General features: G+C 36.2%; 2 long non-coding RNA genes across 4 annotated transcripts; one reads left to right on the top strand and one right to left on the bottom strand.

Moving 5' to 3' along the window:
• Positions 1-249: 249 nt before the first annotated feature.
• Positions 250-9,321, bottom strand: LOC131530581 (uncharacterized). Of its 3 annotated transcripts, none has more exons than XR_009268434.1 (10): positions 9,240-9,321; positions 8,949-9,035; positions 6,155-8,566; positions 5,548-5,713; positions 4,659-4,741; positions 4,395-4,552; positions 4,175-4,285; positions 2,334-2,399; positions 1,964-2,035; positions 250-1,651 (listed from the first exon to the last, which is right to left on the bottom strand). It is a non-coding gene; the product is annotated as an uncharacterized LOC131530581 (long non-coding RNA). The 3 variants fall into 3 exon arrangements; XR_009268432.1 differs by lacking the exon at positions 9,240-9,321 and having other exon boundaries at positions 6,155-6,377; positions 6,460-8,566; positions 8,949-9,020; XR_009268433.1 differs by lacking the exon at positions 9,240-9,321 and having other exon boundaries at positions 6,155-7,640; positions 8,098-8,566; positions 8,949-9,020.
• On the top strand, positions 5,710-8,991 carry LOC131530582 (uncharacterized). The gene is made up of 3 exons (XR_009268435.1): positions 5,710-6,316; positions 7,503-7,601; positions 8,886-8,991. It is a non-coding gene; the product is annotated as an uncharacterized LOC131530582 (long non-coding RNA).
• Positions 9,322-16,509: the final 7,188 nt, after the last annotated feature.

Here is a 16,509-nt window from a genome sequence, read left to right as displayed (position 1 = left end):
AAACACTTTATGAAAAACCAAAAAGCCCAAAATCTCAAAATTGACAGGTGCATAAAAAAACAGTGTTTTTGCCTGCAGTGTCTCCCCTTAAGGCAGTAAAATATATTCATATGTTATTTAATTAATATAATACTTGATTGTTTTTGTGAAAACCTGCATCTGAACAGTAAATCGTGCTTTTTACAGTCATTTAATTTTTTATTTATTTTTATTTTTTTGTGCAGGTCTTAAAAAAAAAGGCCTTTAAAAGTCTTGAATTTAAGCTTAAATATCCTGCAGATACCCTGGCCTGGCAAAAACCATCAATTGTTTTTTATATATAATTGTTCGGACCTCGGCTGGTGGGGAGGGTTCATTACTGGACCTCGAGCCGTTTTAGTTGAAGACCCCTGCTTTATAGGTTAGCTCATTCTTTCAATTGATATATATTCAGAGTGACCCTGACTATTACTGTATTCAGTTTTGGAGAAAATTAAAGGCAAACTCACCCCAAAAAGTGCATTCTTACACTGTATTTTTTTTTCGTGAAAAAGCAGATAATTTGCATAATGTTGCACGGTTACAAACATTTTTTTTTCTTTTTTGAGAGAACATAAATAAATAGACATTTGGATTTCACTGTACTTTAATATTTACACAATTAACTTTTTATATTAAAAAAAAAATAAAATAAAAAAATAATCAAATGAAAGTTTCAAATACAGCAATGTCGTTTCAATTGAATATTCAAATAATTTACAATTATTCTAACATAAAAAAAATAAATAAAAATAAAATCTTTCTTCTTATTGCACTCTTTCGGTGTTCCATCCAATGTGGCGTATTTTAAAATTTGTTTTAAGAAATGCTACCTCATGTAGTGTCCATCAGTGGCATGTGACACATTGCCAGACCTGATCAGTTCCAATTACAGTTTTGGGTATATCTACACATGTAGGATGGTACCACTGTTGGCAGTTGCAGCACTGGACCATGAGCTCCTTGTAATGTGCTGTTCTGCAAACACAGTAAACTGGTACTGCAGTTTTGGTCACATTTGCCTGAGTTTCACTCTCTCAAATTTTTATGCTAAATGAGATGCTGTTTTTTGTTAAAGAAGCATACAGCTGTGACCTCAGTCTGCCTTCATTAAACATGCATAGCTCTGGTGGATGACCCTTGCATAGAGCATATGCAAATGCTACTGAAAACACGCCACGATTGCTTAAATTGGATTGCTGCTGCACAGCTGGTTGGAGAACATAAAAATGTTCTGACTGTGGCCTTACCATCCAGGACAGTGTTTGTAGGGTTCTTTGGTCCAGAGGGGCACTTTTACTGTCATACACAGAAAGTGGTTTTGCTGAATGTGCAAAATCTGCACAAATTTGTTTTGTGGAGTTCCCACAATCCCTCCGTTTGCAATTGCACTAAAGGGCAGAACGGACTGAAACCCATCAATGTGAACATTGTCCTTTGCCATGATGTAGCCGGCCAGGTTGATAATATCAGAAGACAACCAGAAATCCTGGTGAAGGATTTGTTGCAGCATGTTTACTTTGGGTGGCCTAGATAGTCTTCTAGGAGCAGTTATTTCAGATGGATTTAACACGTCCCAGATTGGCCCCTCGATTTTCGACCGTCTTCTCCTAATATTCTTCACTGGAGCTTTCTGTAAATACAGACGATACAATTTATTACGTATATTTTTAAGCCACAACATTTAAATTTAATGCTGTGTAAATATAAAATGTTATAACTGCTTAATGTTGTGTGTGATCTTAGTCTATTAAGTGTGTTCTTAATGGATCACAGCAGTGTCAGTGCTAAGTTTGGATCAGGACCTTCTAAAAAACTACAAAATGTGAGGGCCCACGAGATTAAGTGAAATCATAATCATGCAAAAATAAACCACGTAATCCAATGATGACATGGAATTAAAGCATAAATCCAAGTGTTATTATAATTATTTAAATAATTTTACCTTTCTCTGTTTTTCAGTCTGCTCGAGTGTTTTGGGCTCCACATACATTTAATCAGCACCTTTCATCTCTGCCTGTGATGTGCAATTGTGAAATTAATGAATATAGCAAATATGCTTACCTACCACCAATTTTACAATAGACAATCATACAAGTGCAACCAAGCAGTGAAGTTGTTTTAATATATTAGATTGTAAGACATGATACTGTTAAGTACAAATGCATACTTGACTCTTTTTAACATACTATTTGTGCAACTTCCTGACAATGTCTTGAAAGGCTGCATTGCTATCATAATTGGACCATTCACTCGCCATCAGACCAATTATAGTCTTTTAGATCAGATATTAAAGATAGTTATAAGAAAAACACCTGATTTTGGATCACAACTTCTTGTTTTTCCTTAAGTACTTCTGGGGGTGCCTTTGAAGACTTCTCCTGACAAACACACACAAAAATTTGATATATATATATATATATATACACATACATACATATACACAGTGAGGAAAATAAGTATTTGAACACCCGCTATTTTGCAAGTTCTCCCACTTAGAAATCATGGAGGGTCTGAAATTGTCATCGTAGGTGCATGTCCACTGTGAGAGACAATCTAAAAAAAATCCAGAAATCACAATGTATGATTTTTAACTATTTATTTGTATGATACAGCTGCAAATAAGTATTTGAACACCTGTCTATCAGCTAGAATTCTGACCCTCAAAGACCTGTTAGTCTGCCTTTAAAATGTCCACCTCCACTCCTTTTATTATCCTAAATTAGATGCACCTGTTTGAGGTCGTTAGCTGCATAAAGACACCTGTCCACCCCATACAATCAGTAAGAATCCAACTACTAACATGGCCAAGACCAAAGAGCTGTCCAAAGACACTAGAGACAAAATTGTACACCTCCACAAGGCTGGAAAGGGCTAAGGGAAATTGCCAAGCAGCTTGGTGAAAAAGGTCCACTGTTGGAGCAATCATTAGAAAATGGAAGAAGCTAAACATGACTGTCAATCTCCTCGGACTGGGGCTCCATGCAAGATCTCACCTCGTGGGGTCTCAATGATCCTAAGAAAGGTGAGAAATCAACCCAGAACTACACGGGAGGAGCTGGTCAATGACCTGAAAAGAGCTGGGACCACCGTTTCCAAGGTTACTGTTGGTAATACACTAAGACGTCATGGTTTGAAATCATGCATGGCACGGAAGGTTCCCCTGCTTAAACCAGCACATGTCCAGCCCGACTTAAGTTTGCCAATGACCATTTGGATGATCCAGAGGAGTCATGGGAGAAAGTCATGTGGTCAGATGAGACCAAAATAGAACTTTTTGGTCATAATTCCACTAAACGTGTTTGGAGGAAGAAGAATGATGAGTACCATCCCAAGAACATCATGCATCATGCTTTGGGGGTGTTTTTCTGCACATGGGACAGGGCGACTGCACTGTATTAAGGAGAGGATGACCGGGGCCATGTATTGCGAGATTTTGGGAACAACCTCCTTCCCTCAGTTAGAGCATTGAAGATGGGTCGAGGCTGGGTCTTCCAACATGACAATGACCAAGCACACAGCCAGGATAACCAAGGAGTGGCTCTGTAAGAAGCATATCAAGGTTCTGGCGTGGCCTAGCCAGTCTCCAGACCTAAACCCAATAGAGAATCTTTGGAGGAGCTCAAAGCCAGAAACCTGACTGATCTAGAGAAGATCTGTGTGGAGGAGTGGGCCAAAATCCCTCCTGCAGTGTGTGCAAACCTGGTGAAAAACTACAGGAAACGTTTGACCTCTGTAATTGCAAACAAAGGCTACTGTACCAAATATTAACATTGATTTTCTCAGGTGTTCAAATACTTATTTGCAGCTGTATCATTCAAATAAATAGTTAAAAATCATACATTGTGATTTCTGGATTTTTTTTAGATTATGTCTCTCACAGTGGACATGCAGATACGATGACAATTTCAGACCCTCCATGATTTCTAAGTGGGAGAACTTGCAAAATAGCAGGGTGTTCAAATACTTATTTTCCTCACTGTATATCACATTTATAACCAAATACGTAATTGATTTAAAAAAAATAACTATACAAAAACAGACAATTCTTCTACTACTTCTACTTGTAACCGTTTTTAATAATAATAATAATAATAATAATTATTATTATTATTATCATCATTATTATACACTATAATTAAAAGTATAAAAGTACCTTGCTTCTCACATCTTTGAAAGGCAGACCCTTCACTAGTGGAGAAACGTATACTCCTTTATCTAGCACCTGACTTTTCTTTTTCCACTGTTCCATTTCCACTCGAAACAACTGGAAGAGATTTAGTATATGCATTGTTGGGAAATGTTTAATCTAGCACCTTGAGTTTATAATTATGGAACATTGCCTTAATGTTTGTAAATTGGAAAAAAATCCTTACTTTCTTTCTTGATCTCATGCATGTGCATCATGCATCCTTTGATATATCAGCACAAAGTCATCCAGTTGTGTCAGTCTCCTTCTCTGGAACCTGATTTTTTTGAGGTCCCATTGGCTTTTTTCCATAATGCCCTGTGTTCGATTGTCTTGTGTAAAGTTCTGAAGTAATAAGAAAAAAAAAATCTAGTTATTTAAGGAAACAAAGTAATGCACAATTTTGGCATTTTATCAACAAACTATTAAAATTAATCATCTAAGTTGTTACCTGTTTATTGGACTGACTGACTTCTTTATAAATCTTGCTGAAATGCTGGTATGCTGAGCCTGTACCATGACGGCCAATATCACCTAAAGAATTATGTAATAGTAAAATGAGATGACAGTAGGAATATATATATATATATTTTTCTTTTATACCAAAAAAGTAAAGATCATGTTCCATGAAGATTTTTGTAAATTTCCTGTAAATATATCAAAATTTCATTTTTTATTAGTAATATGCATTGCTAAGAACTTCATTTGGACAACTTTAAAGGCCATTTTCTCAATATTTACTTTTTGCACCCTCAGATTCCAGATTTTCAAATAGTTGTATCTCAGCCAAATATTGTCCGATCCTAACAATCCTAACAATCCTATATCAATGGAAAGACTATTTATTCAGCTTTCAGATGATGTATAAATCTCATTTTTGAAAAATGTATTCTTATGACTGGTTTTGTGGTCCAGGGTCACATACACATACACATACACATACACATACACATACACATACACATACACATACACATACACATACACATACACATACACATACATGTTCGTTTTTGTGAAAAGTGGGGACTCTCCATAGGCGTAATGGTTTTTATACTGTACTTACTGTATGTGCTATTGTCCTACACCAAACCTACACCTACACCTAAACCTACCCCTTACAGGAGACTTTCTGCTATTTCAGATTTTCAATACACTCCATTCTGTATGATTTATAAGTGTTTTGAAAAGTGAGGACCTTCTCCTTGTAATACCTATGTCATACCCTTGTCATTATACAAATGTCCTGATTTGTCACAAAAACGCACACACACACATACATATATATATATATATTGTTATCATCAATAATAACTTTAGAAAAGACTCATGAAACCTACCTAGCATCAGACCAGACCACAGAGTTGCATGTGGGAGGAAGTACTTGGCCAATCTTGCAATGAATGCTGGAGTATGATAATTGTTTTCTTCGCCATCAAGGTCAAGAGGTGCTCTCTCTATTACCTGCTGGAAGTGGCTCTCGAGAGCTGTGGTTCCCACATCATTCTGGAAAGAAATATTTTCAATTTTATACAATGAAATATTAATGTATATGTACTAGCACACTACTTTTTATAGTTTGCCATAGTATTTAAAACATAAATGAAATGTGTCAGTGATTTTGTGAAGACATTCAAATTGTATGCACATATAATAAACAGTTATACTTGTGTAAATAAACAGAATGACTTAATAATTCGGCATCAAATTTTGTGACAGCTACTCCATAGAAGAATTAAGCAAGAGGTAAGACACATCCTGAAAAAAAGTATTTAACTGTCATGCTTGTCTTCATGTACATGATGGAAAACACACATTTTTGCGAATGTGATGTCCTCTAAAAAATCCACAGCAGATCAAGTCAGAGATTCCAACATAAGACCATACTCTGCATGGCTGTGTACTGTCAATATTCTACATGAATAGAACTCACACTGTGTTAATTACCTTGTAGTCCTCAGCAACAATGTTTTGTTCCTCCAATTCCAGTTTTCCCACTTGTTGCATAAGAACTACTAAGTTGTTGTAATGCTTTGCCACATTGTCTCCACTGCAGGGACTACAGAACACAACTGTGGCACTGAGAAGCACCTCATCCATCTGGTTCAGGTTGGTTGAACATGCAAGGAGCCCAAAAGTGTGCATTCCAAGCTTGTAATGTCTTTGCATACTACAATGACAGCAAGAAAAAGCAAAATTAGTTTTAAACTACTATAAACTTTAAACTACTATCCCTTTCAAAAAAGACCTACTGTTTTTGCACAGATCCTTTGCATTTTTTATTATGTGGCTTAAGCATCTGTGAAGGATGGGAAGATCAAACTTTTCTGCCTGGTATTGGCCAGTGATGACTTCAAAGTATTTCTGCAGAAGATCCTCCAGACTTAGTTTGCAGAATGTAAACGAAATAGAATTTAGAAGCACAAGGGAGCCATCACAAATTATCATAATTGGCCTTTTGACTGCCTTTTTCCCATACAGCTTCATCATGTCAGTTTGAAACGCCTGCAAAAAGTATGTGACAGACGCTGTGGTATGGTCACAAGTTAGGTAGGTTGCAACTGGAAGAGGAGATGCCCCCTTGGAAGGATTACGCACAACTAATTCATACACATAGTATGGAGGACTTGCGGAGCTTCCTTTTTGAATTACACTTCCAGTTGCATCCAGATAGACAATGTCCTCCTTCCACCTTTTGTAAAACACTGACTGCGTTTTCTTTGACCACAGCATTATGCCCTTTAGGTGCATCATGACTCTCTGGAGGACTTCATTGTCTGAGCCCTTCTGTTCATTAATTAGCATTTGGAGACTCAGAAGTTCATTTGAATGTGGTCTTTTCAGTTGTCTTTGGCTCCATGAAATGGTTTTCAGAACCTCTTTTGTTGGTGCTTCATCTCTGCACCCAGACTGCATCACCATCTCTGGGAGTTTTTGCATGGAATCCAAATAGACACTTCTGGGTAGTTTGCTTTCCAGAGTTTCTCCAGTAGAAGTACGTGCATCTGCCTTTTAGTTCAGTGGTACTGTGGCATACATCTCCTCCTGTGAACAGCACAGCAGTCTTCAGGGTGACCTCATCTGTGACTTCCACAGTAACATTAACAGGGCAATCTTCAAACCGGCAGTAGCCAGTGCATTTGAATAGGGGAGTGTTTTTTAGTGACTGCTGGGTTTTGACGCTGTGGCGTTTGAAACCAAAACTGCAGTATGGGTGAATTGACCTTATTCCCTTTGCAATTACGTTTGTCCACTGTAATCCTTGAAAACATCTTCCTTTCTGATGCTTCCTCAGGTCTTGCCATTCTTTTTTGTCAATAAAAAAGAAACATGGCTCCTGTGGCAAACTACATCTAAAGAATTTATCTTCTGCCTCACTGCTCTCTGTAGAAATGTAAGTTGATTCAGGCAAGTCAGATTCCTTGTCATTGTCCTGTAACACAAAAATAATTCCAATGATATGTTTGGATTGAAATAGATATGCAGGCTTTTACTATTAAACAGATTAATTGTATTTTTTTAATTTTTTTTTATCAATTACTAGTTTCCTTTTCTGTAATGGAACCTTTCTGTAAATGAACCTGTAACATTGAAATCTACAGTATGTTATATTTGTGACAGTTTCACATTTCTCAAAGATAGTGCACATTTTGAGGCAAAGGTAGCAACAAATAATTAGTGCTATTTCTTGAGTTACTTTTTTAATCACATTGTTTTTCCCATTAAATAATTTGAATAATTGTACATTTTCATGCAATATCTCTACTTTTTCATATCAAACTGCTATTTTTTGGTTGTGATAGGATATTGATATATATTCTTTTAATATTTATTTCCTTACTTAAGCAAAAACTGAGCTGTTTGTAAAAATATATATGCAATATAACTACCTTTTGACTTGAAGATTCAGACTCCTTTTCAGCATGTGGACTTTCTTTTAAAGCTGTTGTCAAATTCTCACTGGAGCCCTGAATACACACATAAACATCAACACAAAGTAAACCCTTAATAATACATAAATATTGAACAGGTAAATTTGATCTTTTACTTCTCAGGTAAAATGTTATAGTCTTACTATAATATATACAGAAATACCTTCTGATCAGGAAACGCTGATTTGCATTCTAGCTGTTGAGTCTCAGGCTTTACCAGATGACTTGTGATTGCAGCATCACTTTCAGGCAATGCGTCCTGTAGGTGACAGTGTGAAATAATTTGAAATAAATACACATGTAACCTACAAAGGGAAGGTTATTAAAAAAAAAAAAAAAGTAAGAAGTTTACCTTTTCAAAAGAAAATGAACATTCATTGTCTTGCTCCAAAAGTGGAGACTCCCAGTCTCCCACATCACTTCCATCCTAATATTTACAAAGGTGCAATTAAAAAGCATTTTAAACAACCGTGCAAAACCAGTCAAAGCTAAACTGCTTCTATAGCTTAAAACTCCTTTGTCAGCAAAAAGAATAATAATCTGATTTTGTTAATTATAAGAATTGAAAATATAGCCTAATCTATTATTAAGTATTACAAAGTGCAATTATTGTCTTTCAAATAAGTTTTGAATGAGAAGACTGGATCTGAAATCTGTAAGTTAACATGTGGGTCTCATTTTACATAATGCACACTATCTGGATAATTATGCAGTGTAACCTTTAACAATAATTTGTATTTTTTCAGATCGTAGACAATATGGCACAGTCACTATATTAAACCTTCTGAATGAACTGACAGACAAATTACCAAGGAAGACTTTCGCTCTCCACAAGGTCTGTTCTCAACATCATGATCGTGTCTCTCTTTTGAGCCACTCTTGATCTCTGAAGTTTCCTGATAAAGAAAAGTAAAAAAAATAACTTCATGGTAACTGTTTAACCTTGTCATGAGTAACATGTTATTTTACATTTTAGAAGGTATATTTATAAACACTGTACACTACATTTTAGAGTTTAGAAACTCTTTTATTCTTAACTTTGTCATTATTTTTAAAGCGGAAACCGAGCTGTTTTGTGAAAATATATACAATTTTACTACCTTTTCACCTGAAGATTCAGACTCTTTTTCAGCACGAGAACTGTCATCCTTTAAATCTTTTGTGAAAATGTCCCAGGAGCCCTGAAAATAGACATGATCAGCAACACAATGTAAACCCTAACTAATGATTAAATGGAATTTAAATGGGGTTTTTTATTACAAAAGGGAAAATACCTTCCAAAGATGTGCAGTGGCTTTACGGATTTTTACCCGATTTGCAAATGTATTGGGCACTTCCAAGTCTTTGCAGACATCTCCCCATAAATCAGCGTCATCATAAACACTGTAGTCCTTTATATTGGACCCAGGTTTAGCAAATTTGTCAATGCTTAATAAGATTGGTTCCAGGCTTTTGGGAATTCTCCTTGACTTTAAAATGACATAAAATCGAGAAAAAAAAAAAAGGTTTTAGTTAAACACAAATCTACGATATTAAGTTAAGTGTAATACTTGCCTTTCCAAAGGTGGTGAAGGTGCAGGTCCTGAAATAAACACACAAACACATAGACCTTTAAACAAACCACAAAATCCATGCAATCCATGGCGTATGCCTCTATGCCGTGGCTCATTTACAATTGATGGCTCATATTTAGCCCCCTTATCCTCTGGACCGTGTCAAATGTAACCTGGAGCTAAAAAGGACTTCCTTCTTACTTTTTCATCCAAAAATAACATTCAAACGATTTTTTATATCATTTAATTTGAATAAGATATAAAAAATGATATATGCAGTGTTTTATGTGATTTTGACATTTTTCTAACTGTAAATTTAATATTTTTACCAATGATTGTAATGTAAAATTAGTCTTAATTTATTTCCACTAAAAACAGTAAAAAAAAAATTAATTAATAAATAAAACACATTGAATGCAGAGAATAGATAATGCATTTTGTGTCTTTGTTCTGCAAAAATATATTTTTAAAAGTGCCATTTTATGACTGGGCCTGTCACAGGTTAACCTGTTGACTCTATAGACTTGGACTTACAAACACACCCATTTCACTTGTACTGGACATTGCTGGCAAATTAACATCTGTGTACACACCAGGAAAGTGTTATGGAGTTTTGTTTAGGCTAAGTTTGTTACTGCTGTGTTTGTTCTAGTTTTCAACTCTTGATAGTTTTCCTTAAATCACAATTTTTCTAAAAAGTACAAAAAGTCAGTACATACAATACATGTGGTGATTATATTTATTTTTCTATAAATTTTCTACAAACCTTGTTCAGTTAAATTTCCAGGTTCACACTCTGTACAATCAAACCCTTAATCTAGGTCCAACTGGTTTTTAAAACAACCGCCACCTCACTTCCTGTGGAAGCTGCCATTTTGTTGTGATGTCAGAGGGGGGGAGAAATTAGGAACAGTTAGTTTTCCATTTAATTTGTTGGTAAACTATCTTCTGTTAATGGTTGTTGTTTTACTTGTTCGGAGGGTTTAAGTCTGGTTGTGCTGGATATTTACATTATTTCATTTGTTTGTTACAGACAATTTTGTTTGTTTTCTCCCCAGTTGGTATGCCCTGTAGGAGGGGCATTAGCCTATAAATAGGCTTGCTAGCTGAAAGGAAGTCAGTTTTACATTTTGTCTTTGGTTCTGATTCGGACTGAGCAATGTTAGATATTTGGGCCATTTTGGTGTAGCCAAAGAAAGCACATTGTTGCTGTTTGTTTCTTTTTGTACAGTTTTTATTTATTTTTGTTTCCTCATGCACTTGATGGTATTTTTTCACCTTCCAATAAACCACCAATTTTTGATTATTGCACCAACATTTTGTACAGGACGTCATTTCCTTTACCACTCCAACTGGTTGGCCTTCCCACAGGGCCACTAGATGACCTAACTGGAATGAATTTATTGGAATAAACTGATCCAAAAGATTTTATTGATGCCAGTTCGCTCCTTTATGCATGCATGCATATTTAGACATTTTATGTATATATATATATAGAGAGAGAGAGAGAGAGAGAGAGAGAGAGAGAGATAGACAGAGAGAGAGAGATAGACAGAGAGAGAGAGAGAGTTAATTTGTTTAGAGTTTTTGTAGTATTTGTGTCATTTATTTCATTTAAAAAAAAAGATCTTATAGTTTCACACATTCATTTTGTGACTCAATGAGTGTGCTCTCATGGAAGAGCACAAGTCTCACAGAAATAGTTAAAAAGCATTCCATTAATTAAGAACTAATTGTACAATACAAAAATAGGTATTAATAAACTTTTTTACTATATACAATTCATTATATAAAGACAAAAAAAAAAGTGAGGTATTATTTGATCTCTGAATGGCAGAAAATAATTATTGACAGAATGAGCTAACCTATAAAGGAACACTTTTTATGAGTGTTGGAAAATGGGACATAGTCCAAGTGCCAGGATGCATTTTGATGTTTTGGGTGAATTTGCTTTTAGTTTTCTCCAAAACTATACAGTAAAATGCCTAGAAAATTAATACAGTGATAGTCAGGGTCACTCTGAATATATATCAATTGAAAGAATGAGCTAACCTATGAAGGAACACTTTTTATCAGTGTTGGAAAATGGGACATAGTCCAAGTGCCAGGATGCATTTTGATGTTTTGGGTGAATTTGCTTTTAGTTTTCTCCAAAACTATACAGTAAAATGTCTTGACAATGAGCACAGTGATAGTCAGGGTCACTCTGAATATATATCAATTGAAAGAATGAGCTAACCTATAAAGGAACACTTTTTATCAGTGTTGGAATACACGGAAATAATCCAAATGCAAGAATGTTTCAAGAATCAGTGATGTTGTCTGCAGTGTATGATGAATTAATCTCTTACATCGCACGTAGGTAGGCTACATCTGTGTTTCTGATGAGAGAATTCGATAAAGTGCATTGACCAAAACTTTTGCGTATCAGCGATGTTAATATTTAATAAAATCCCCTTAAATAATAGAAATATTAAAGAAAAAATTCACAAAAGCACAAATACATTGGTTTGCATATAGGCTACATCTTAATTTGTATGTTAATCTATAAGAGTTTGGGCTGTTTATAGGATTTTGTCAAAGGCCCCGCCCTGCCTCATCAAGCCCCGCCCCCCAGATAAAATATGTTCCCGCGGCTATGCATTTAAAGGAACACTCCACTTTTTTTGGAAATAGGCTCATTCTCCAACTCCCCCAGAGTTAATAAGTTGAGTTTTACCGTTTTTGAATCCATTCAGCCGATCTCCGGGTCTGGCGATAGCACTTTTAGCATAGCTTAGCATAGATCATTGAATCCTATTAGACCAGTAGCATCGCGTTCAAAAATGACCAAAGAGTCAAAGAGGTAACTAGTTATAATATAGCTGGGGACTACTTTCAGGCGCTGCGTAATATCACTGCGCCTGCTGCGGCCATGGTACGGCAGCAAAGTTCCTTGATTATTACGCCGGAATGAGAGTATAGTTCCTAGCCAAATCAGCCTAGAAAATCGCAACTTTTCATTTTCCGCCGGTCTTAGTACACGATATAACTACAGAGTCAAGTTTTAAATAGGACAAATATCGAAACTCTTTGGTCATTTTTGAACGCGATGCTACTGGTCTAATCGGATTCAATGATCTATGGTAAACTATGCTAAAAGTGCTATCGCCAGACCCGGAGATCGGCTGAATGGATTCAAAAACGGTAAAACTCAACTTATTAACTCTGGGGGAGTTGGAGAATGAGCCTATTTCCAAAAAAAGTGGAGTGTTCCTTTAAACAATAAATATGTGGATGAAACGCATTTGTCCGTGTTTCACTCCGTCTCGAATCGCGTTTGCGGAAAGCGCTCGAGATACAGTGTTGCCAACTATTTTCAATGGAAAGTAGCTAAAGACTGCTCGAAAAGTCGCTAAATGTCGCTAGATGACGTCACGCGCAGATTTGCATATTAATGACGTAATCACGTCCTATTTTGCATTCTGCCTAAAATGGCGGTACTTTATAACATTTTTCCCTAATCCGTGCTCACATAATGTACTTTAATATACTAACCGAGTGTTCAGTATAAAACTGTTATCATTTAACATTAACGTTACATATTTTCTGTCAGACAAGAAACTGAACTTGTTAACCAGCAGTTACATCATCTGTAATGATACAATTCCGGATTTATAACCGCGTTGGACAAAATCACTACAACTGTACTAGGTAAGTTAAAGACAGCATATGTATTGTGATGTTATCAGTTTTACAAGTAAAATGATAAGAGATAGGCTATAATTTATGCCACAGAATGCTTTCCTTATTCTCTCACACAGTGTATGATATTCAATCAGGGATGATTAGAATAATCTGATAGATAGTGGATAAACCTTTGGTTGAATTAGGCCTGTTTGTATATTTACAAACAAACTTTGTGCACATTTACAAACGAACTATGTGCATGTTGATAGGCCTTTGCACATTTACAAACAAACTACGTGCATATTTACAAAAAGCCTTTGCACATTTACAAACAAACTATGTGCATATTGAAAGGCCTTTGCACATTTACAAACAAACTATGTGCATATTTACAAAAAGCCTTTGCACATTTACAAACGAACTATGTGCATATTTACAAAAAGCCTGTGCACATTTACAAACAAACTATGTGCATATTGAAAGGCCTTTGCACATTTACAAACGAACTATGTGCATATTTACAAAAAGCCTTTGCACATTTACAAACGAACTATGTGCATATTTACAAAAAGCCTGTGCACATTTACAAACAAACTATGTGCATATTGAAAGGCCTTTGCACATTTACAAACAAACTACGTGCATATTTACAAAAAGCCTTTGCACATTTACACACGAACTATGTGCATATTTACAAAAAGCCTGTGCACATTTACAAAATAACTGCACATTTACAAACTATGCATATTCACAAAAAACTGTGTACATTTACAAACAAACTATATTGTGCATATTTATGAAAAATTAGAAAGCTAAAAAACATTGCATTTTAATTAACAGATGGAAATTGTCATAAAATGGCACTGAACTATACTTGCACTATAATATGATAATTTAATTAAACCGATATAATGAACCATATATATATATATATATATATATATATATATATATATATGTATATATATGTATGTATATATATATATATATATATATATATATATATATATATATATATATATATATATATATATATATATATATATATGTGTGTGTGTGTATGTATGTGTGTATGTATGTATGTATGTGTGATAATCTGGTAGACAAAAGTTCCACAAATATGTACACAGCAATTTAAAAATGTATATATACTTTTGTGTTTTTGTCGCTCTGTGATTCTGATTACAGATTAGTCCATGAGAATGTTGAGAGAATTCATCATCATCATCATCCACAAGATCCACACCCTCAAAGCTCTCCTCCTGTGGGCGATATTGGATGCAGAGGATGAGCTAGAACCTGCTGCAGGACAGGACTTAAATGAATAAGCAGCTGAAGTGCCAAAGAGCTGCAGCACTTTATCTGGCAGTTTGTGCTCATAGCAGGCATCTCCGCCAACCTCAAACCATACCTAATATAAAGAATAGAGCTGAGGGTCTGCAGGGACATGCGGTTCCTTAGTTTGTTTTAATGACACCCATTTGACTGAACAGCCTTTCTACCTCAGCATTTGAGTGTGGGAGCGAGAGGACAGAAACTGCAGCAGAGGCCAAGTCTTCATATGGGTTCATGCCTGCTGAATCCCTGAATTTTTTAACTTCAGCCCAAAAAGCCACTGTGTTTGTTATTTCACCCCATTTCTGAAGGTGGATAGACCTCCACTGATTAATAATTTTGTCAATTGTGGCTGGGCAATATCCTAGAAGGTCTGTAAGTTTTGTCATTTGTGTCAGGCTCTTATTGTGCTTAAGTGTCTCCCCCACACTAAACAAAGACATCTGCTGCAGTATCTCCACATTATCTGGGAGCCTTGATCTTAGTTCATTTGCTAAGGAGATGGTGTAGTTCACACATCTCCTTCGCACACAATCCTCCTCCTCAGGAGAAAGTTTCAGCTGTGCTGCCTTTGCCTCAAATATATAGCCAAGGTATGGCTTGGGAGAAATGTGCCCATCTATTGGTTCCTTAAGAACATCAATTTTTGCCATTGGGTTAATGACTTTGCTGCAGACAGACTTTATAACCCTCATTAAACAGTCCAGCAGCTTGAGAGGATCAGACTGTTCTCCCTCAAAAGCCTTAACAGCATACTGCACCTCACTAATTATAGATTTTAAATAAGTGAGATAGAGGAGGTTCTGTGGGTCACTGTACATGGAATGTAGAACATCTGCCATGTAGCAGTGTTCACTTGCCATGGTGAGACTGAAATGTAATTTTAATTCCTCCCACTGATCCAGGATTCTGGACACAGCTGGCTCTATGGAAAGCCAGCGTGTGGCACAGACCTTTGTAATCAGTAAAGGTTTCTCCCCACAGTTTATCGTCTGATAGACAGACTTATACGCCTCTCTGCGCTTGGGAGAAATAGAGAACCAATTATAGGTTTCCCTAACAAGAAATTCCACACTACGTGGAAGAGTGTTTTTAGAGGCAGAGCTTACAGCTAACTGTAGAGAGTGACACACACAGCGGATGAGGACTAGATGTTTTAAGTCACTCTCCTCCCTGAGAATTTTGTGCACACCATTGTACACTCCTGTCATCACTGATGCATTATCTGTGCCGATGCCAAGCAAGTTCTTCTGCTTGAGGCCACACTTCTCAAGAAAAGTTAGAACTGCTCTGGCTATTGTTCTAGCATCCCCTCCCTCCAGCTCAACAAGACCTAGGTAGGTGGCCACCACATTTGCTTTGTCCTCGCTAAAATAGCGAATTACAATTCCAAGGTACTTTGAGACACTTACATCAGTGCTTTCATCAAGGAGGAGGCTGTATTTGCTGTCACCAATATTAGACACCAGTCTTTTAAGAAAATATGGTGCCAACACCCCATTGATCATTTCGGTACACTTGGTACGGTGCATCCGAAAATGTTTGGCTGCACTGGAATCTGGAAAAGCAGCTTTACATGCTTTTCCAATGTGGTCACAAGAGAGGATGGAACAGTGCTCTGCAATTGCCATTGCCATTGTTGCCTCAGCCTGTTTCAAAGAGTCAATGTTTTTGAAAAAAATGGCAATGTAGATTGACTTGCTTGATTATAGGGTTTGGACTTTTCAGTGTGCTTCTGAGTTGATGCATGTTTTTAATATCAGACAGCTTGGCACAAAATTCTGTCTTGCAATAGAGACAGTAAGCCCTTGTG

This window comes from Onychostoma macrolepis, chromosome 22, assembly GCF_012432095.1.
Source record: "Onychostoma macrolepis isolate SWU-2019 chromosome 22, ASM1243209v1, whole genome shotgun sequence".
Lineage (NCBI taxonomy): Eukaryota > Metazoa > Chordata > Actinopteri > Cypriniformes > Cyprinidae > Onychostoma > Onychostoma macrolepis.
This window is presented reverse-complemented; position numbering and strand designations above follow the sequence as displayed.